Source organism: Hyaena hyaena, unplaced genomic scaffold, assembly GCF_003009895.1.
Source record: "Hyaena hyaena isolate Hyena2069 unplaced genomic scaffold, ASM300989v1 scaffold_341, whole genome shotgun sequence".
Lineage (NCBI taxonomy): Eukaryota > Metazoa > Chordata > Mammalia > Carnivora > Hyaenidae > Hyaena > Hyaena hyaena.
The window spans coordinates 1206171-1213951 of record NW_024080973.1 but is presented as its reverse complement, the minus strand read 5'-3'; the positions used below and the strand labels follow the sequence as shown (position 1 = coordinate 1213951).

General features: G+C 39.1%; 1 pseudogene; it reads left to right on the top strand.

Moving 5' to 3' along the window:
* Positions 1–3877: 3877 nt before the first annotated feature.
* LOC120243399 lies at positions 3878–4810 on the top strand (annotated as a pseudogene).
* Positions 4811–7781: the final 2971 nt, after the last annotated feature.

The window sequence follows — 7781 nt, the reverse complement described above, 5'->3', positions numbered from 1 at the left end:
AAGCTGAATTGAAAAACTGACAAAGAATAATATCTAACAATGTAAATGTAGTCAATAAAATTCTTAAAAAAGGGAATAATACAAGCTAAGTGCAAATGAAAAGGACATGAATAAACTGGAATACAGATCAGAAGAAATCACTTAGAAAATAGCACAGAGAAAGAGATTAGAAGTATTAAAGTTAGGATAAGAAGTAACATTTAAAGAATGAGAAGGTCTGGGGCACTGGATGGCTCAGTCAGTTAAGGGTTCAGTTCTTGATTTTGGCTCAGGTTATGGTCTCGGTGTTCGTGAGTTCGTGCCTTGCATCAGGCTCTGTGCTGAGGTGGAGGCTGCTTGGGATTTTCTCTCTCACTGCCCCTCCCCTGCTCGCTCTCTCTCTCTCTCTCTCTCTCTCTCTCTTTCAAAATAAATAAATAAACATTAAAAAAAAAAAAAAGATACCTAGGAAATCCAGGGCAAGGTAGTAAGAATTACACGTGCTAATTAGATAGGGCAACATATAATGACCAGTGAAAGTAGTTATTCTTATGTTCAGGAACAGCAACAAAAAAGCCTGTTTTATGCCAGCTCAGAAAATGATTACTGGGGAGGAATCCTTATTTAGAACAAATCTCTTTGAGTAGGTTTTATTAAAATGGTGCTTTTAAAAAACGATAGTCCGTGGTAAGGAAGTGAAGTACTTAGCCTTCAACTTCACATCCTTTCAAATCATGAACAGGAATGCTATGAAGGCATAGTAAGGTAATTCAAATACTAAGCCTCCGAAGCTAAATGAATCTTTTACTAAAGGAAAAAAGGAATACAAATTATGTTTTCAAACATGTATCAAGGTGTCTAGTTTACATCCATTTTCTTTTCTTTTCTTTTCTTTTTTTTTGTAATCTTTGTTTTTGAGAGTGAGACAGAGAGAGACTGAATGTGAACAAGGGAGAGGCAGACACAGAATCTGAAACAAGCTCCAGGCTCTGAGCTGTCAGCACAGATCCTGACGCAGGGCTCAAACCCATGAACTGTGAGATCATGACCTGAGCTGAAGTCAGACGCCTAATCAACTGAGCCACCCAGGCACCCCTAGATCTATTTTATTTTCAATATCATATAAAATGCTAACTTTAAGAAACTAGAATGACTTACAATATTACATTAGGGATATTGTAATGGGGAAAATTCCATTTAAAAAGTATTCAAGTAAAGGGGGTGCCTGGATGGCTCAGGCAGTTGGGTGCCCAGCTTTGGCTCAGGTCATGATCTTCTGGTTCATCAGTTCAGGCCCCACGTTGGGCTCTGTGCTGACAGCTCAGAGCCTGGAGCCTGCTTTGGATTCTGTGTCTCCCTCTCCATCTATCCCTCCCCTCCCCTGCTCATGCTCTCTCTCTCTCTCTCTGTCTCTCTCATATGAATAAACATTTAAAATTTTTAATAAAAAATATTTTTAAAAACCTAAAAAGTATTCAAGTAGAGACACCTGGCTGGCTTAGTTGGTAGAGTCTGCAACTCTTAATTTCGTGGTCATGAGTTCAAGCCCCATGTTGGGCCTAGAGCTTACTTTAAAAAAAAGTTTTAAATAATAAAATAGAATAAATAAAATAAAATGTATTCAAGTAAACACATTCAAATTGTAGAAATTATAGGCCTGAAATAGGAGGCTTCAGAGTTGGAAAAATATAATATTTCCTCTTTAAATTATTTTGGGTTGATTCGTTAATGGCCAGATGTTAAGATTATTTTCTTGATTTTTCATTAAATGTTCCTGTCTTAAGAGCTTTCTCCTGGGGCACCTGGGTGGCTTAGTCAGTTAAGCAGCCAACTTCGGCTCAGGTCATGATCTCACAGTCCGTGGGTTCAAGCCCAGTGTTGGGCTCTGTGCGGACGGCTCAGAGCCTGCTTCAGACTCTGTGTCTCCTTCTCTCTGTCCCTTCCCCTGCTCACGCTGTGTCTCTCTGTCTCTCAAAAATAAATAAAACATTAAAAAAAATAGCTTTCTACTTTTGGAATTGAAGTGTTTTCTACAGTTGCTAAAAAGCACATCCTTATGATGTGCTATTGTTCATAAGTAAAATTTAAAAATAATTTTTAAAGAACAGTTTTGTATTCATGGATCAAAGAGGAAATTAGAAAGGAAATTAGAATTATTTAAGATTAAACAGTCATCATTTGCAGATATCTTCTCCCAATCTAAAACTTACCTTTTCGTTTTTGCTTTTGTTTCCCTTGCCTCCAAAGACGTACTAGTAAGAAGTTGCCTCAGCCAATGTTACTGCCTGTGTTCTCTTCTGGAAGTCTGATGGTTTTCTGTCTCATGTTTACATCTTTCATCCATTTTTAATTTATTTTTGTATATACTGTAAAAAAAACAAGTGTTCCACTTTCATTCTTTTGCATGTTGTCATCCAGTTTTCCCAGCACCATTTGCTGAAGAGGCTGTCTTTTTTCCATTGGATACTCTCTCCTGCTTTGTTGAAAATTAGTTGACTATATAGTTGTGGGACCATTTTTGTGTCTTCTATTCTGTTCCATTCATCTATGTGTCTGTTTTTGTGCCAGTGCTGTACTGTTTTGATCTTTACAGCTTTGTAATATAACTTGAAGTCTGGAATTGTGATGCTTCCAGCTTTACTTTCTTTTTTCAGGATTGCTTTGGCTATTTGGGTTTTTTGTTTTGTTTTGTTTTGTTTTTGTGGTTCCATACAAATTTTAGGATTGCTTATTCTAGCTCTGTTAAAAATGCTGTTGGTTTTTGCTAGGGAATGCCTTACTCATGAAGATTGCTTTGGGTAGTACAGACATTTTAACAATGTTTGTTCCTCTAATCCATGAGCATGAAATGTTTTTCCATTTCTTTGTGACTCTTAATGTTGAGAACAAGCTGAGGGTTGCTGGAGTGGAGGTGAGCAATGGGGGTGCATTAAATGGAGGATGGGTATTAAGGAGGGACCTCCTAATGAGCCCTGGGCATTGTATGTATCTGATGCATCACTAAATTCAACACCTAAAAACAAATATTACACTGTATGTTAAGTAACTGGAATTTAAATAAAAATGGAAACTAACCAAGAATTAAATTAAATTAAATGTCAGTGAAATTAACACTCTAGGGAGCCTTACTAAATGCAGCTGAAAGGAGCATGAAGTAATCCAAAGAAAGAAGGGACCACATAATACAAAAAGAACACAAATTAATGAAATTGAAAACAAATGTTGGTGTTTGAGCGAGCTCTATAAATGCCTTTGGTGTTCTCTCCCTAACTCTGAGTCCACTGAGAGTTCAAGAAAAAGTCACAAATATAAAATTATGTCCTTTATTAATGATAAACTGCTTATAGGGTACAACTTACAGCAAGAGCCAAATGTGTCTCCTACTACTCTCTGCCCAGCCTCCATTTGTTGAACTTGGAACTACCCACCAGAGAGAACGAGATGCACTAACATAGGATTGTTACCTTACACTGCTTCGGAGAGCAGAAAGAGATCCACTTGCTGGTGTTGAGGATTTTTGATGGCTTACAGTCACTTAATCAAGAAATGAGTCCTACCAGTGGATACTCAAGTTCACCTCCACACAGAGGAATAAGGAATATGGAAGAACATCAGGATTATTTAGGGAAACCTAATCACACATAAATCTTAAGTATTTCCTTGTGTTAAATACAGTAGAGAAGATCAACCAAATCAAATATTTAAAGTTGAATAACATTGACACATTGTGAGCAAAGTTGAAAAAGTAAAAAGGATAGAGGTAAAGCACAAATATGTATTTTAAGATGGAACAGGGAATATAAACTAAGATAAAACATATTTTAAATTAATAAAAGTGTTTTCTGTCCTTGGATGCCAGCGAGTAAGCATCGTTAAAATCTCCCCTCCAACCGCCATCATGTCTAAGTCAGAGCCTCCCAAAGAGCCTGAACAGCTGTGGAGGCTTCTCCTCAGAGGTCTGAGCTTTGAACAACCCATGAGAGTCTGAGGAGCCGTTGTGAGCAATGGGGACTGCTCACGAGCCATGTGGTAATGAAAGGTAAAAACACCAAGCGCTCCAGAGGCTTTGGGTTTGTCACATTTGTCACTGTGGAAGAGGTGGATGCAGCCATGAATGCAGGGCCATGCAAGGTGGACAGAAGAGTTGTGGAACCAAAGAGCTCTGTCTCCAGAGAAGATTCTCAAAGACCTTGTGTCTCCTTAACTGTGAAGAAGATTTGTGTCGGTGGCCTTAAAAAAGACACTGAAGAACATCATCTGAGAGATTATTTTGAACAGCGTGAGAAATGCAAATGATTGGAATCATGACTGACTGAGGCAGTAGCAACAAGAGAGGCTTTGCTTTTGTAACATTTGATGACCATGACTCTGTAGACAAGATTGTCATTCAGAAATACCATGCTGTGAATGGCCACAACTATGAAGTAAGGAGAGCTCTATCTAAGCAGGAGATGGCTAGCACTTCCTCCGGCAAAGGAGGGTGAAGTGGTTCTGGAAGCTTTGGTGGTGGTTGTGGAGGTGGTTTGAGTGGGAATGACAGCTTTGGTCGTGGAGGAAACTTCAGTGGGTGAGGTGGCTTTGGTGGCAGTCAAGGTAGTAGTGGATATGGTGGCAGTGGGGATGGCTATACCAGATTTGGTAACAATGGAAGCAATTTTGAAGGTGGTGGAAGCTATAATGATTTTGGCAGTTGGAACAATCAGTCTTCTAATATTGGACCGTGAAAAGAGGAAATTTTGCAGACAGAAGCTCTGGCCCTTATGGCGGTGGAGGCCAATACTTTGCCAACCATGATACCAAGGTACTGTGGTGGTCCCAGCCACATCAGTAGCTATAGTGGTGGCAGAAGATTTTAATTCCTGCTGGGAAACAAAGCTTAGCAGGAGAAGAGAGCCAGAGACGTGACAGGGAAGCCACAGGTTACAACGGATGTGTAAACCGAGCCGAGCACAGTGGTGGCAGGGCCCAGCTGCTCCAGAGAAGACATGTTTTAGACAATACTCATGTGTACTGACAAAACACTCGAGGACTGTACTTGTGACTAATTGTATAACAGTTTATTTTAGTCTGTTCTTTGGAAAGTGTAAAGCATTCCAACAAAGGGTTTTAATGTAGATTTTTTTTTTTTTGTACTCATGCTGTTGGTTGCTGAATGTAATAGTCTAGTCATGGTGCTGAATACATGTGTCTTTAAAAAATAATAATAATAGTAAAGGAATAATGTGAACTTTAAACAAACAAATTTAAAAGTTTAGAAAAAAAATGGGTAATTGCCCAGGAAAATGCCATTTTGTATGGCTGACTCAGAAAGAAATAGAAATCCAAATGGACTTAGAACTATTAAAGAAATGCACTCTATATTAAAAATCTACCCAACACTCCCCCATCTCCCACCAAAAAAAAAAAAAAGGAAGAGGAAGAGGATGAGGATGAGGAAGGAAGGAAGGGAAGAAGGAAGGGAAGGCAAAGAACCATCACCAAATCCAAATAATTTTAGTGTTCAGTTCTACCAGTTATTGGACAAATGGTTCCAGACAGTTTGGACCATCCAGATTTTTCTCAAGGATGACTTAAATTTCTTCTCTGAGGAAGGGCACTGCTATTTTCCTTTAATTTCTGGAATTTTCTTTGGTAACGTTTACTTTCTTTCCATAAAATATTTAAAGGGAGGGGAACAGGTTATGAAAATATTATCCCTTCATTAATAGAAAAATGGCCAATATGAAATAGATTTTATATATAACTCTATATTAACGGGAATAGTCAATATTAATTATAAAATTGTGTGTGTTGGGGGGACCACTCTGTACCTATTAGAATGGCCCTTTGCAACAACATACATGAACCTGGGGGACATCAGACACAGACAAATACTTCAGAACTCATGTGCAAAATCTAAAGCTATCAGATTCAGAAACAGAGAATGGTGGTTACAAATGCCAGGGGAAGGGGATTATCAGGAGATGTTGATTAAGGGATAAAAGTTTCAGCTGTGTAAGATAAATTCTGGAAATCTAATGTACAACAATGTGGCTTTAGAGTTAACAATATTGCATCATATAGTTGAAATTTGCTAAGAGGGTAGATCTCAAGTGTTCTCACCATGCACTTAAAAATTATAACTGGGTGAGGCGATAGTGTTAATTAAGTTGATTGTGATAAATATTTTACAAAATATACAAATGTCAAATCATCAAGTTGTATACCTTAAATATATACAATTTTTAATTGTCAACTATACTTCAGTTAGATTGAAAAAAATTCACTTATGGTGTCAGCTATGTGGCAGCACTTTTCAATGCTAGGGTAACATCCACCAGGATGCAATATGTGCTCTAAATTATCAGCCGATACGTGGTGATGTTTCTCTTACAGCCAGGAATCAAGTGGATAGAAATGGGAGTCACCCTTTTCTCTGCCATCCCTAGGGATCCATTAGCAAAGTGTTTGTTTTTTGTTCCCACAACTTTGGGATCTATTGATTTAGAGATAAATCCCAAAGGAGAAAGCTTCCACTAGGAAACACAGCAGTGGGTTTTTGACTTGAACTTGACATGCTCTGCTGATCATTTTAGGCAACTCATGCCAAAGAACAGACTAACAATAACAACAACAAAGTCTCGGTACTTACTGACTGGGGTGATTGATCAATCCTGACCATCAAGAAGTGAGGCCAGGGAAGAGTATGTCTGGAACATCGGAGACCCTTTAGGCTGCCTATTAGCTGTCCTGTGTCCTGTGATAAATGTTAATGGAAAACTATAATATCCAATACAACCAGGACTGCTAATGGCCCAGATGGTTCTGGAATGAAGGCTGGCTTCACCCCATCGAGCAAGATTATGACCAGCTGCACTGCTTGCTGAGGGAAAAGAAAATACAGACTGTGGGGATGCCTGGGTGGCTCAGTTGGTTAAGAATCTGACTTCGGCTTGGGGCGCTTGGATGGCTCAGTCGGTTGAGCTCCGACTTTGGCTCAGGTCATGATCTCACAGTTCATGGGTTCGAGCCCTGCATCGGTCTCTGTGCTGACAGCTAGCTCAGAGCCTGGAGCCTGTTTCAGATCCTGTGTCTCCCTCTCTATCTGATCCTCCCCCATTCATGCTCTGTCTCTCTCTCTCTCTCTCAAAAATAAAATTTAAAAAAAAACTAAAAAAATTTAAAAAAAAAAGAATCTGACTTCAGCTCAGGTCATCATCTCACAGTTCATGGGCCTGATCCCCGCGTCAGGGTCTGTATTGACAGCTCAGAGTCTGGGGCATGCTTCAATTCTGTGTTTTCCTCCCTCTCTGCCCCTCCCCTGCTTGTGCTCAGTCTCTCAAAATTGAATAAACCTTGGGGAAAAAAAGGAAAATACAGACTATGGTAGTGAAAGATATGTAATAAGTACCAGCTATGACTACATGACCAGTCATAGAAATGAGGAAGACAGTATTTATTTATTTATTTATTCACTATTTTTTTGTTAACATTTATTTTTTGAGACACACAGAGACAGAGCACAAGCAGGGGAGAGGCAGAGAGAGAGGGAGACACAGAATCCAAAGCAGGCTCTAGGCTCTGCGCTGTCAGCACAGAACCTGATACGGGGCTCAAACCCATGAACAATGAGAGATCATGACCTGAGCTGAAGTTGGATGCTTAACCAACTGAGCCACCCAGGCTCTCCTAGGAAGGTAGTATGATGACTCTTTGTTCCTTGCTTTGATATGAACATATTCCTAATAAACATTATCCACTGTAATTTTTCTAATTCTCCTACTTTTTAACATGGGATATGTTATAGCAGTTAACTTTATCTC